This window comes from Cygnus olor, chromosome 16 (assembly GCF_009769625.2).
Source record: "Cygnus olor isolate bCygOlo1 chromosome 16, bCygOlo1.pri.v2, whole genome shotgun sequence".
Classification (NCBI taxonomy): Eukaryota; Metazoa; Chordata; class Aves; order Anseriformes; family Anatidae; genus Cygnus; species Cygnus olor.
The window spans coordinates 3,773,262-3,787,019 of record NC_049184.1 but is presented as its reverse complement, the minus strand read 5'-3'; the positions used below and the strand labels follow the sequence as shown (position 1 = coordinate 3,787,019).

The 13,758-nt window shown below is 44.9% G+C and overlaps 1 long non-coding RNA gene across 1 annotated transcript in view; it reads left to right on the top strand.

Moving 5' to 3' along the window:
- Nucleotides 1–13,533, top strand: part of LOC121079252 — a 33,176-nt gene extending 19,643 nt beyond the window's left edge. The window contains exons 2-3 of the long non-coding RNA XR_005824961.1: nucleotides 1,938–2,004; nucleotides 13,474–13,533. This is a non-coding gene — a long non-coding RNA (uncharacterized LOC121079252). The remainder of the gene's footprint in view (nucleotides 1–1,937; nucleotides 2,005–13,473) is intronic.
- The last annotated feature ends 225 nt before the right edge of the window (nucleotides 13,534–13,758 follow it).

Here is a 13,758-nt window from a genome sequence, read left to right as displayed (position 1 = left end):
TCAAGGTGGGGCTTCACCTCCTGTTCCTGGGGTGCTTACAGCCGTGAGAGCAGAACAGATGAGGAGCAAGTTTCAGGGGCCCCTGGCTGTCTCTACTACTGCCTCAGTCCTGCTGCGTGGTGCCTTGGTTTTTTGAAGGGGGAAGTAGAGGCAGCACAACAGAGACGATGAAAAATGGACAGAGCTTCTACAGCCAAATGGGGTAACAGCGTTCCTGTGGGAAGACCCTGCATTTTCTAGCTTGTGCAGTTTTTGTCCTTGAGAGCTGTATTCATCCATAAGCTTGGTTTAGGTGCAAGGTTGAGACAAGCTGTTTTTTTTGGCTGTTAATACACTGATGCTTCGAAAGCATTGATGCTTTCAGGGCCAGCAGGGCAGGACCTCCCTGCAGTGGGCTGCTAGAAGTGACTGGGACAGCAACACCTTTAGAGCAGGGCACCGCATGTGTCTGCACAGGGAGAGCCGTGGCTTTGGCTAAGATGGCAGCTGCGCTTTGCCAGTGCCCGCGACCCACTGTGCACCAAAAGAAGGTGATCTGAGGCCAGACTGCTCAGGTCCTGGTGGGCGCGATTGGCTGAGGTGACTGGGAGGTAGCAGAGACCAAAATCCAAATTGCGGAGATGAAGTATGGAACAGGCTGAGGAAACCACGGGGCCTGTGGTGGCAGGGGGAGGGCGCAGGGTCACATCCCCTTAAAGCACAATACAGGCAGTATGGGGCCTGTCCCATGAAAATGTCACTGGCTCCATCCAAGGTAATGGTGGGGGAGGCAGCTTTGTTTTTCCCTGTGTGCCAGGTAGCTCCTCCCGTACAAACAGCTTCACCCTCCCTGCCCAACCCCTGTTCTGCTGTAAGGCCGCAGGGCTGGAAGCATTTTTGTCCAGGCCGCCATAAGGCCAGTGAAAAGCCAGGAAAGATTTGAAAGCAGGAATTACGTCTTCTCTGAGGAAATGACTGAAGATCTGCAAAGTTTACCTCATATAAAATGACAGCCAGTGGGTGAGGGCAAAGTGCACTGGCTATTTTAAAAATCTGCTTGTTTGTTCTAAAGGCTGAAGTGGTGCTTTAGAGAGAAATAAAACAAGGGTGAGGAAGCAGTAATAAACCAGGACTCTCGTGCAAGTGGGCAGTTGCCTTCCCAAGGGAGCACTTAGAAGCCCTACCGGTATGTGATGGCACTTGGTGTCACCAGCCATTGTCATACCAGTAGCTTTGTAATGGCTGGGTGGGGGCACAGCGGTAATGATGGGGTAATAACTGTGCTTCTGCCATCCTGTGTGGAGAGAATTTACCAGAGAACTAATAGTGTATTGGTCTAAATCCATGTTTCCAGTTTGCTGTTTATTGATCTCCAAGCAGAAGACTCCATTCTGGGTATTAAGGGTAATTTCTCTCTGCCAGCAAGCTAAATGATGGCACAGGGCAAGTGGTAAATACCAACAGAAGAAAGAGGTTTCAGTGCATGCACAGGAACTTGAAATGTGATTGTCCTTCACAAATGAAGAGGATGCTTATCTCAGCTGCATGATTCTTGAACCTGTGGTGTTAGACCACTTCGTGTTGGATGCATCCACAGTATTCAGAGACAAATCCTTTTAAATGGCCTGGGAAGTGAAAAGGCTGCAATAACGTCATTGAAGAAAAATCAGTTCAGAGGTAGCATTAAATACAAACTGAACTTGCTCTCAGGAAGCATTTTTGTGAATTCTGCCAAAATTTGTTTCAAAGTTCAATAAAGAGTCTGAACTCTTCCTGTACTGAACGTCAGCATTAAACAAAATGGTTAGTTATAAATAAATTGAACTGCTCCTTTTCCTGGTCACTCCCACCTTCTGTGGATATCAAATCAAATGGGCTCCCATGTATTTCACAGAGCTGGAAAATGGAAATTTGCTGTATTCTTAACCAGAGCTGTTATTTTCTCATTTTTGTCACAGGAATGACCCAGAACAGGAAGGAAGGCTGCCCTCCAGAGCATGCTTGAGAGACACCTCCAGACCCCAGGTAAGCCCCCGGTCAGGCATCAGCTTCAAGCCACTTCTGATGCTGAGGGAGTGTGGGCATGGCCAGGTACGTGTGCCTCTCCTCCACCAATTGCTGAAGGAGCCCATGGGGCTTTCACAAACTGTTTACGTGGCTGACATTATGTGAGGTGAGTCTGGGCCCTGGGAAGCTCTTGATGGCTTTCCTGGGCTTTCATCCAGGCCATCAGAATATATATTCGCAGTTACTTTTTGCTGACAATAGCAATCATCTGCATTTTGTCCGTAGGGAAAAAGTGTTTCCTACAACACTGGGTTGAAATCCTATTTTTGTGTGTGTGCTTTTTTTTTCTTCTGTGGAGTTATGGAACATCACCTCCAGATCGGAATGTGTCAGCTCAGTCTGTCTCTAGGTGCCAGGTCATGGTGTAGGAGGTCCAGAAATGCCCCTGAGTGATGCTCTGGGAGGAAAGAAGTTGTTTTTTTTTTCGTTTGTTTGTTTTTCCTGTTCAGACGTGTTGGTGTTCTGTGATAACACCAGCATGCAGAGTTATAGAGATACTTCTTATTAACTTCTTACAAGGCCTTTATCAATACAGTGTTTGAACAGCTCATAAAGTTCTTAGTTGTCCTTGAGACACCTCTGTAAAGGGAAGCTCTTTTCATTAAGGTATATGAGGATTCTGAAAAAGCTGGAAATCAGTCTTGAGTCAGTCCCAGTGTTGTTCCCTAACCACTGAGCCTCCCACCTGTAGCATTCTGGGACAAGGCTATAGAGCACTGCATGTTTCCTAATAAAGGTTACGGAGACTTCACAACACTTCTTATCCTGTTTGCAGCCTGCTCCCCTTGGAGATGCTTTGGCAGGAGTTCAAAGCTTAGATTTTCAGAAGTGACTACCAAATTCTGATGCCTTGGAGTTTACGAAATAAATCCAAGAAGTAGCAAACCTCAGTCTTTCTCTTCTCCCAAAGGACAGAACACTGCCTTTTCCACAAGTTCCTTTTCATTAGCATTGTTAAAATAGCAAAAAAGTAATTGGGAGTTTACAAGTTTTTCACTCCCTCTGCCTTGCACCTTAGTTCAACAAGGCATGGATGGAATGTCTCTTTACTGCTCAAGCCTATGGAGAATTAAAACAACAACTTCTGATCAAGAGATTTTGTATTATAGGAATAATGATCCTCATGTTATAAACGTAATTAAAAGAACTCCCAGTAGAAGAAAGTCAGCAGTTTGGGGAAAAAAAAAAAATCAACCTTATGTAAATGATAATAAGAAAGGGCAGGATAGGGACTTTTTAATGCTTAATTTTGCATAGTCTCTGTAGCATTTCTGCTTTTATAAAAAGATTCTATAAAACACTGTTTCTCCACACAGATGCCACACAACTATGCATTAGATAGTTGAGTATTTAGCAGGAAATTGAAGGAAAGATAGTTTTGTCTCATTCAACCATGGTTAGGAGCATCGTATTTGGAGGACTTGTTAGTGTTAGGTCAGAGGTTGGACTAGGTGATCTTGGAGGTCTCTTCCAACCTAGAAGATTCTGTGATTCTGTGATATTTCTGCACTGTTAAAGACATGTAAGCATCTGTCTCTGCCGGCTTGCTCCCAAAGAAGAGCACTGTGTTTCCAGCACCTGCTCATAGCTGCTGGACGTCGCTCATTGTATAGGGCGGGAAGGTGCCCCTCAGCCATTCGCTCCGTGCCCACCTTCAGCTTCACTCATTCGTGTGTCCAGATAACTCACTAATAACTCCAAAGGATGTTCTCCTGCATCTCTGATGATGCAGCCCCTATGCCAATTCTTCATTATGTTGCTGCACATTTGCTTGGGCAAATGTGTGCTCTTCTGAAGGCGCAATGGGGGAAAGACCACACCAACATTTTGAAGAAGTATTTTTATTCACTCAGACTGAAATAAAATGTGCATGCTGGAGTAGGTGTTATTACCTAGGTCCGTAAGTTTCATTCTAGTTTCCAATAAGCAATCACATTTTTAGTCAGGTGGATAAAGGATGAAAGTTCTGTTGGTTTTTTTGTTTTTTTTTTTTTTTTCTCCTCAGGATAACATGAGCCTTAAGCTTTGTGACCAGCAAATCCCTTGCAGAAAAGAACTTTGCTCAATCTGCATTCAACTACATGAAATTGGTATAACATAACGGTTCTGCCAGTTTATTCGTACATCTGATACTTGCTAATATGCTTTGATTTATTGGCTTTCTCATATCACAGTAAAACTGTATTTTCACATACTTTATTTCCACCCCAATCCCCAGCATGCACAGTTCCTGCTGGGCCTTCACAAATTAATCTTTGATTTTTTTCCTTCGTCTTGCACAAGCAGGGAGCACCATCCATCTCGGTTTGAAATTGGCTGTGCTCCAGCTTTCTGCTTTTCCTTGTTCTCTTTTCTGCTCCCCATCCCACACCAATTTCCAGTGGCCACTTCTGTGTGTGTGCTCATCCCAGCCATTGCCCTGCATCTCTAATGCACAGCGTGGCAGGGGGATGTGGGGACAGACCTTTGAGCAGCTGTGCTGCAGTTGTTTAACACAGCACGCGCAGACACACAGGACTACCTGTGTGTGTGGTTTGTTTTTTTTTTTTTTTGTTTTTGTTTTTGTTTTTGGTGGTGTGTTTTGTTGTTTTTTTGATATCTATATATTTGTTCTCTCTGCCTCTGGCATGAAAAACACAGCAACAAAGAAAAGAGCTGCCACCTTTTCATTCATCAGCAAAACAATTTAATCGACTGAAGCCAATCTCAGAGATGATCTCAAACTGGAGAAACCAGTCATGCTGTCTGAGACTCCATACCCAGCTGGGCTCCCAGGTACGATAGGCATTGTGCAAGCTTACCGGTTTGTGGTTACAAGGCCTGTGTGTTAAAGTCCTCAGCCCCTGTGCAGATAGCAACATTGCTTGTGCTGCCTTGTCTCCTCTGGAGGCACCCCAAAGTTGCTGTTTGTTTAAATTTGTGTGTCCAGGGCATGGAGAGAGAGAGGTGTATTTTTAGAGGATGCTCAAAAGGAATTACAGTTTGACTGGGGTGCTGAGGATAGGTTTGTATTTAGATTTAATTCGTTTTTTACTTGTACTAAATTGGATGGGTAATAATATCTAGGAAATTGGTCTTGCTATCATTGCTGCTGCTGTTGTTGTTTTGAAAGGCTTTGGTTGTTGCATGTGAATATGAATACCTAAAACAGGTATGGCCATTATAACCTCCATTCTGGATAGCCCAGGAACGGAGGAAGAACATACAAAAGCAGCAATAAAGGCACTAATTTTGTCAACCATGTTCGAAAGCTGGACTCACAAAATGGCTTAATGGAAGGAGTAGGATGCTGGATAACTTTTCCCCAATACTTTTAGGTGCACTAACTGAGAGAGGGATAATCAAATTTAAGCAACTCTGCTTAATTCACTGGAAACCATATGATCCACCACTGTGACAGCTCTTTTAAACGACTTGTTCCATTATCACAAACAGTTTGGGACCCCTGGTGCACAGACTAGCACAGAGCCCAGGCAGCAAAAGCCAGCAAGACTATTTCCCAAAGCTGCTGGAATTTTTATGATTGCTGTATTTTAAACTACTTACAAACATACTGTTAATCTACTCCCAAATACACCTATGTTTTAGGATCCAGATAAGTGCATTTGAATGCAAATGCGGGTAATGCAATGCAAATTGCTTTAATGAAAACGAGGCTGCCTCTTTAAAAGCATTGGCATTACTGAAAGAATACAGGCTAATATAACTTCCCAGAGTACACAGCATCGTGAGTGTGCTTTCAGAACCAGACACTCACCTAGGAAGGCACATAAAAAAGAGGAAAGTATAGTGAAAAGGGAATAGATAAGTGAATAAAACTGAGATGAAAGGAAAGATGGGGAGAAAGCAAAGTGAAAAGGAATGAGGATGCTACAGGATTCAGCAGAAGATGAAATGTGTTCGGCCACAAAAAAAGAAGGGACTATGTTGGTGCAGTCTAGGTGCAGCAATATATATATATATACAGTCAAAGAAAAATGAGGGTGGGGGGAATGGTTTTAAGTAGACATTGCTTTGTAAAGAAAATCCTGTGGCCATTGCTGTCCCAGATCTGATCCTACGTTGAGTGCAATGGATGGGATTTCCTTCCAGTGTTCACAGGCAGAAGGCTCTGTCCCTGGGGTTCTGTGGCTGCCCTGGGAACTGGATCCTCTTTTTAATCCAGCAGCTGATGTCAGTCTGAAAATGTAAATAGGAAGAAAAAGAATCAACCCACTCTTCCCTAGAAATCCAGAGTGAATCCACTTGGCGTGAAGTGAATTGGGGTCTTCATGTGAATGGCAGGGGAGACCTGGGATCGCCACAGTAAGCAAGAGCAGTCTTGTCTCACTGCATTACACCAAGGGGAGAAACAGAGAGGGGCAGAAGAAGCTGTATTTGCTCTGAGGACCTTGCTGGGTTTCCATCTCTTTTTCATTCAGCACTTAAACTCCTGAGTAATCCCACTGATTTTGGTGACAAGGTTGCAAATTTCCCTTTTTACTTTATGGTTTCAAATCTGGTAATCTATTAACAAACAAGCAAACAAACAAAAGAAGTGTGAGCAGGGAAGATTCATTGGAGAGAAAGGAGGAAAGCACATCCTGGTTCCTGTTCCAGATGTTTTCCTCCTCCTGCCATCTGGTTTCTCTTCTTCCTAAGCACCACAAGTTAATCTTCTATGGTAGAAGTTACAAGAACGAGTGGCAACTGTTGCCAACACCTCTCTGCCCAGCCATGGAGAAAGAAGTCTGCTCACGTGTCTGTATCGTATCAATGCTGACATTTGCATTTATTGACATTCAGGTTGCATCTTTTTGAGGGAAAGGGCTTCTCTTTGCCAGCTGGGGCAGAGAGGAAGAGGCAAAGACAGTTGCAGGCATCATGGTGTGGGGTGACGTTTTGCTTTGCAGGTGCGTGGGGTTGTGGTGCAGCAGACGAAAGGTTGCACTGCAGCAGGGTTGGCTCCAGAAAATTGTGCATGGGACTGAAGCTGCGATGAGTTGCCCTGCAATCTCTTTGCTGTCTTGCGCAGCAGAGTGGATGTTTTGTGAACCTTACTGGATTTAAATGATTGATTACACGAGTGCCTGTGACTGCCAGGGATGGACTTGAAGACTCAGGTGGTAATTTTCAGACCTGTATTCACTGATTACTAATTCCCTCCACCAATCAGTTTTCAGCTTCATGCCTTCCGTGTGATTCAGGGTTGTTCCATATAAAATGGGTGCAAAGTGGCCTGATGAAGAAGAGCAATCCCAGGGCTTGTACGCTTGATGGGGCTATGCAGAAACCCACAGAATCATTAAGGTTGGAAAAGCCCCATATTCTCTTCTCAGATGATTTGTGTGGACATAACCAAGTGACTTTCTTCCTTTCTGCCTTAGCCTGCCCATCTGTAACTGAGGGCTGTGAGGCATGCTGCATTGCTCTCTTGCATGCTGTTGGATCCATCTCTGTAATGTTCAGGGAAGTATAACTGTCATTATGCAGTCTTTTCTCTAATAAACTGTTTTTGGGGCCAGGCTGGTGTAAAACACATTTGTGTGAGTCTGGTACCAGGCTGCCATTTAAAACTGGATGGTTTTCCATGCGCTGGTGCACTGCAAGTTGAGCAGAGGGCTCTGCTGGGTCCCAGTGGTTAAAGGTCAGTACTAGTGTAGGCAGTCTTTTGTTTCTTCTCTCAGCTTCCATGGTAATGTATTTTAAGGACATTTTATTGCTTTGTCTGTACAATGAGCCTGTATGGCAGTAATGAAAATGTGCATTCTTACCTTTTGTGTCTGACTAATCTTCATAGGTCAGATGGGAAAGGAAGAGGTGGAGGTGAGAGCAGGGAGTGCCCACTCCCTGCAGGCAGGACAGCAGGGTCCCTTCATTGCTTGCCCTCTCCACGTGGGCAGCAGGACAACACAGGATAGCAGGTTATCATCATAGCTAGCAGCTTGCAAGACTATCTCTAGGGCAAATAGCAGTAATCAAAAGAATCAGATTAGATTGTGACTGACAAATGAATGGCTGTTGCACTACCGAAGTGGAGATATGTGCCCAGATGGGCTGAACACTGCTCTGAGCACTGCAGTGTGGCTTTGCTGAAGATCCCTCAGCTCTCAATGTATGAAGAAGCTTCACAGAGCCATCACATCACCAAAAAGAAAAGCCAGCACCAAAGGGCTATAGAAGGTGTGCCCTGGGACCTTGCAGCGTGTCTCTGGCTCCAAGTCGCACTGAATGTGCTCCCTCAGGTTGAAGGGAGACAAACCAAAACCACGCTGCCTTCACAGGAGGCTTGTTGCAATCTTGCTTCTTCTGTGCCAGGGTAGTGTCAAATCAGTCTTAGTGGGTTGTGCTGGCTTAGTAAATGTAATCCCATTTCCTTCAGCTCCAAGGCTACAACCCTGTTACTGCGAGTAGCTTGTGGAGCTCAGGATGGAGACATCTTTTACTGGCGCTGGGGGTCATAGAGTTGGTCCCTGCTATCATTCATCCTGGACTTCTTAAGCAAGGCAAGGATGCGCTGCTTTACCAACTGGTAGCCAGTACAGCAGAGATGCTTGTGCAGATGGATGCCTGGCCTTAGGTCTTCGACTCGGCACTTCCCTCTGCCCCATGCTGCATGTACCAGGAGCAGCGAGTTTGAGACTCTCAAATGTCAGTGCCAGGGAGTAGATGCTCCGTGTGCAGCGCTGAGCCCACCTTCAGCCAGTTCATTGCCAGCCCCTTTTGTTCGGTGCATTTTTCCTAAAGGGGCGTGTGTAGAAGTTAGTGACAGCAGCAAGAATAGAGCTGGCTGTCCTGCTCCCAGGACACGCTGCCCCTTCCAGCACTGAATTACCTACAGACTGATTGATGAAGGGAGGCTGCACACAGCTTTTTCTGCTTCCAAGGAATTTGCCTTAAAAAGCTGGTTTCTGCACAGTAAGTTGCACACCTTTCTAGCCATTTCTTCCCAGGCCCCTCAGTGCCTGGAGGACATAGCTGGAAAACTCGTGACTCTGGACCATGGTGCAGGCAGTGTGGGCTGAGTGGTGCAGCAGGAGGGTGATGATGGGGACGACAGCTCTGAGATAATCGAGGCTGATACCACTTTTCTCTTCTGTCAGTTTTCCTTGTAAACCCATTACCAAAGATTGAGGTAGAGGTCTTTTCCCAAAGGGGTTTTTCCCATGTCGGCTTTACATTGAGGTAGATTCTTGCTAAGATGCTGATTTCTGGGTCTGGTCCTCTCTGGTTTCCAGATGTCCCAAAGACATTAAGAACAAGCTGTGGAGAGCAGGAGGAGGAACAAAACTATCACATTTCTTTTTTCTTCTTCTTGTCAATTAAGCAGGATTTATGTCTGATTTCTCTGTTCTGTAATTATCCCCCAGGATTTATTCAGATGGCTCAGGAAACCAATATACCTCCAGAACTTTCTGGCTGCTGAGAAGAGTTATTGCTGTACCTCCTGATTGTCTAGCAAAAAACAACTCCCTTCATTACTTGCTTTACTTTACTGAAGCAGAAGAGGGTATCCATTGTAATTTTGTTCCCTTTCAGGAGACTGCATAAAAAATGGCCCTGGACATGTCAGGTAGAGTGATCCTCTAGGATAAATTTAATCTCAGATCACAGAGAGTATTAATTAACCCCTGTGCACATCAAGCTGTGAGAGCTCCCCTGTGCTAACCTGCCGAGGCAGGCTTTGCAGTTGTCATTAGTGACGAGCGAAGGCCAACCTCATGTTTCTGGTGAAATACTAAGGATGTTCTGATGCTGCAGGTTGTTTGTTTTAAAATTATTATTATTATTATTTTGTGTTCATTTTTTTAACAAAAAGAGAGGTGTTTTTTCTATATTTACACTTTGAAAGGTAATCAACTGGCACTTTAAGACGATACGTGGTTGCTTTTTTTTTTTTTTGAAAGCTAAGGGGTTGGAAAAGGAATTTGTTTGCATTTGAAGGAGGGCTTGACAAAGAATGAGAGAAATATTGACATAATTTAGGTAACACTCCCTGTAAACAAGCTGCTAGATTTTTCTTATAATAATTTACATCCATTCCTCTGCAGAGTGCAGCCTGTGTATTTTTCCTCATCCAAGACAAAGCCAATCATTCTGACTTGCAGGCTTTCTCGCACATATTTTTGCCATATTTACCCTGAACTTTGGGCTTGATGAAACCCCATATCAAGTCAAGCTCAGCTGAAATCACAGAGGGTTTAATACAGGGTAACAAATTGGTTTGTTATATTCATACGTAGCCTTGCTTCACACAGCCCAGCCTAAGTTTGTGGCCAGTTTTGCTTCCAGCAGATTTGTTTGGGATTGCAGGTAAGGTCGAGGTCGTGCAGGTCTATCCCTGGAGAAGCCAACACACACTGGAAATCAGATGCAGGGGGAATATGTTGCTTCTCCCTCCAAATGCAGACCAGCAATTCTGCCTGCAGCCATCCCACCTGTGAAAAGCCCAGATGATCATTCATGAAAATGATCCAAGAGTCACTTGAGCAGGGCCAACCAGATCTAAGAACTGCTCACACTGCTCCAGTGGGTGACAGTGGACACTCCCAGGTGTTAAGCACGTTTGCTCAGTGGGATGCTCAGGCCTCAGCTTTTTGGACAGGACCTAGACTGGACGCATTCCTCATTCCCTCCCTTTAGATGGCTGTGCTGGCCCTGCAGTGGGACTGCTGCTGCTGCATGGCAGCTCTAGGGGAAGAGGAGACAGGCTGTGAAGAGCATGCTCGCAAGAGGCAGTAGAACAAGTTGCCTTGCTCCTGTCTCCAGCTCCAGCATCCTCCTGCTCAGCAGAATTAGCTCCATGCCAGAGGCAGCCTGCGAAGTACTGCTGTGCACATAACACCTTTTCTTCCCAGCAGTCACAAACCATGGTGCATCTCATTGCTCAAGGTACTTAGCCATAGCTTGGCTGTGAAAGGCATGACATAAAACCAAGTTAATTCCTGTCTCAGCAGTGACTTTCTATAGCAATCAGGCCCTAAATGGGTCGTCCTCAAGGGCGACCTGTCTAATTGCCTGTCCACCTACGCAACGTGTCACGAGTCTCTTGGGGCAGCACAGAGCATTCCCCGTGAGGGCTCTTCGCCTTTTTTCTTCTTGGTTGTTCTTCCTACTCTTCTGTGGCAGTCACATGTTTTGCTTTCCTTAGATCTCCACACTGCTGTGTTCTTCTGTGTTTTGTAAAGCCCTGGTCATGGCCCAGAGGGCAGAGGAAAGCGTAGGTGGCTGTGGAGGAAAGAGCTTTGCTGTCCTTGGTGCCTGGGGAGGGTTGTAGTGGTGAGGGAGGAAAGAGGATCTGCGTTCACAGCAAAATCAGGGTGAACCTACCCCACTGTTTCTGGCTGTCTCTGTTGTTTGTTTCTGTCAGACAAGTACTTCTAAAATGAAGTTAGCAAACAGTCATTCTTCCTGCCCCCAGAAATCCAGCCCTGGGCTGCAAAGGGTATTCTGGCTGGTAAAAATGCTCAAAGTCAGACCAGCTGTTGCTAAACTTTCCTGCTGGTTATTCCAGAAGAAGATGCTTCTATTTGTTTGCTATTCTGAACAGTGCTCCATTCAGAACTTCTCATGACAAAAAAAAAATAAATACTGTTTTCTTATTAAAAATAACTGACTGACTTGAAAGGTACCTGGGAGCAGCCAGAGAGAGAACAAACATAATTGTTTTTAGATTTCCAAGTGAAAATGAAAGGCCCAAATTAGAGCTCTGACATGTATTCGTTGAAGTCTTCATAAACAGTGCTCACACCACAATTCAAATTATAAACGCCACATCTGTGAGATCCTTCTTCTGTCATCGCTGCAGTGTTTGTAATGTTAATGCCTGTTTCTGAAAGTGTTTTTGCTGAAGGGCTTCAGGCATTTTTACTTGTTGTTATTTTCCCACTGATGTCAGCAAGGTAATAAGTTCTTCTGGTTTTGCACCTCTCTCTCCCTTTTAAATGTGCCTATAAGTAACCATCAGGTTTTCTGGGGGAAAAAAATCATTAGTATTTTCATCTAAATGAGTGAATAATATGCTGGCAGTTTATGAGCTCCCTTTTAAGCCACTGTCTTATGATTTCCTTCATATGATAGAGCCAGAGCCAAATTAATAGGGTCAAAGCTCTGTACAGCGGACCTGTGCAAAGTAAATGGTACCAGGATGACAGCCGCTCATGGTGAGGTGGTGCTCTGAGCAGTTTGCTGAGTAGGAATTCTTCAATGGATTGTGATATAATTTTGCCCCTTTAAAAAAAAAAAATATTTCTTCCGAAGTGAGGTGAAAGTGGGCATAGTTTTCTTCAAATAATCAGCCATTGAAAATAGATTCCCAAGTCCACAACTCTCACATTTAGGTGCAGATTTGACTTTAAACAAGACTGGGGGGGAAAAAAAAAAAGGTAAAGAATTTCAGAGCTGCCACAGGTGACTCACATTTGTCCTGTTGTGGGCAAGCACTCCTCAGGTCCTGCAAGTGCCTGGCAAACCTAGAAACAAGAAACTCATCAGTTCACAGCCTTCTTCTGTATTTGTGGCCTCAAAGGTCTGTTAGCTGTGAGGAGTTCCTCCATGGCTTTGGCACGTGTTGCTGAATAAACAAAAACGTCCAGGTTTCTGTCTTCGCTCCCTGCATCTTTAAACTCTTAGAGGTTCTGCAAAGGACCCTCTGCATGGTTTACGATCTGCTGGGAAAAGTCATCTGCTCTGCCACTGCCTGCTCTACGTGCCTCAGGAGGAGGAGGTGTTTTACTGCATTTACTTATTTCTGTTGTAGAGTCAGTTTGAAATTTAGCCTATTAACTTCATAGTTTGATACAACAGAGTTGGTACCAAATATTGGTGAGGTTTGGGTGTAGGGAACAGAGCAAGGAGGTACTTTTAAACAAGAATATATAAAAAGTACAGAGGGGGAAGGTGGCAGACCTGGGGAGTCTGAGGGAAACTGCACGGCATCCAAAGGAGCTGGAGCCACAGGAGGAAAAGCTCCCCCGGGCACCCCCTATGGCTGCTTCCTTCTTGGGTCTGGACCTTGGTCCCCATGTTTCTACATGGGCACGATCACTTCTCAAAACATATCAGACTTACTGCTCCTTGGTGAAAATGGCACACGTTGCTTTTCCCTGTGCCTTGGGCTGAGCCACCATTTCAGGTAAGCAATAATTTCTTACCTCTCCGCCCTGCAATCTGGTACCATCCTCTTTTCTTTTCTGATCGTCACCGAGGTAAATTGGAGCAGATCCTGCGCTCTGTTTTCTTTGTCACATGGGGAATTCCTCTGCTTCATACCTTGTTCGGGTGGTATAACAGCTCTATATACAGTGCTGCTGGAAACAGTAAGAGTTGCAGTTTCCAATCATGTTAAGCCCTTCCTGGTTAAGACCATAATGTTCTTCTTCTTCGGGGTTAAAACTCCAGATCTGTGCTTTTAGTGACCCTGGTCCCTAAGTCTCTCTGTGCTTGCAGGGAGATATGGTGTGGAGTTGAAAGCTGCTTCTGAATCTTCCCAGATTCCCTGCTTCTGCCACCCCCATTTAACTCGGACGACAGGATTTCTCAGTCTCAGCTGTGCTTGGCTTCCACTTCACATGCTGTCAAATGACTGCTCCAGAAGTGCATAAAAAAAAGGTATGAAATTTCAGTAGTGTATTAAATTACTGTTAGCAGGTAATTCCAAATTGGACTGTGTAGGTAGGCGAAAGGCAAGGAAATTTAACACTTTACAGATTGCCACAAAAAAAACAGGTGGAA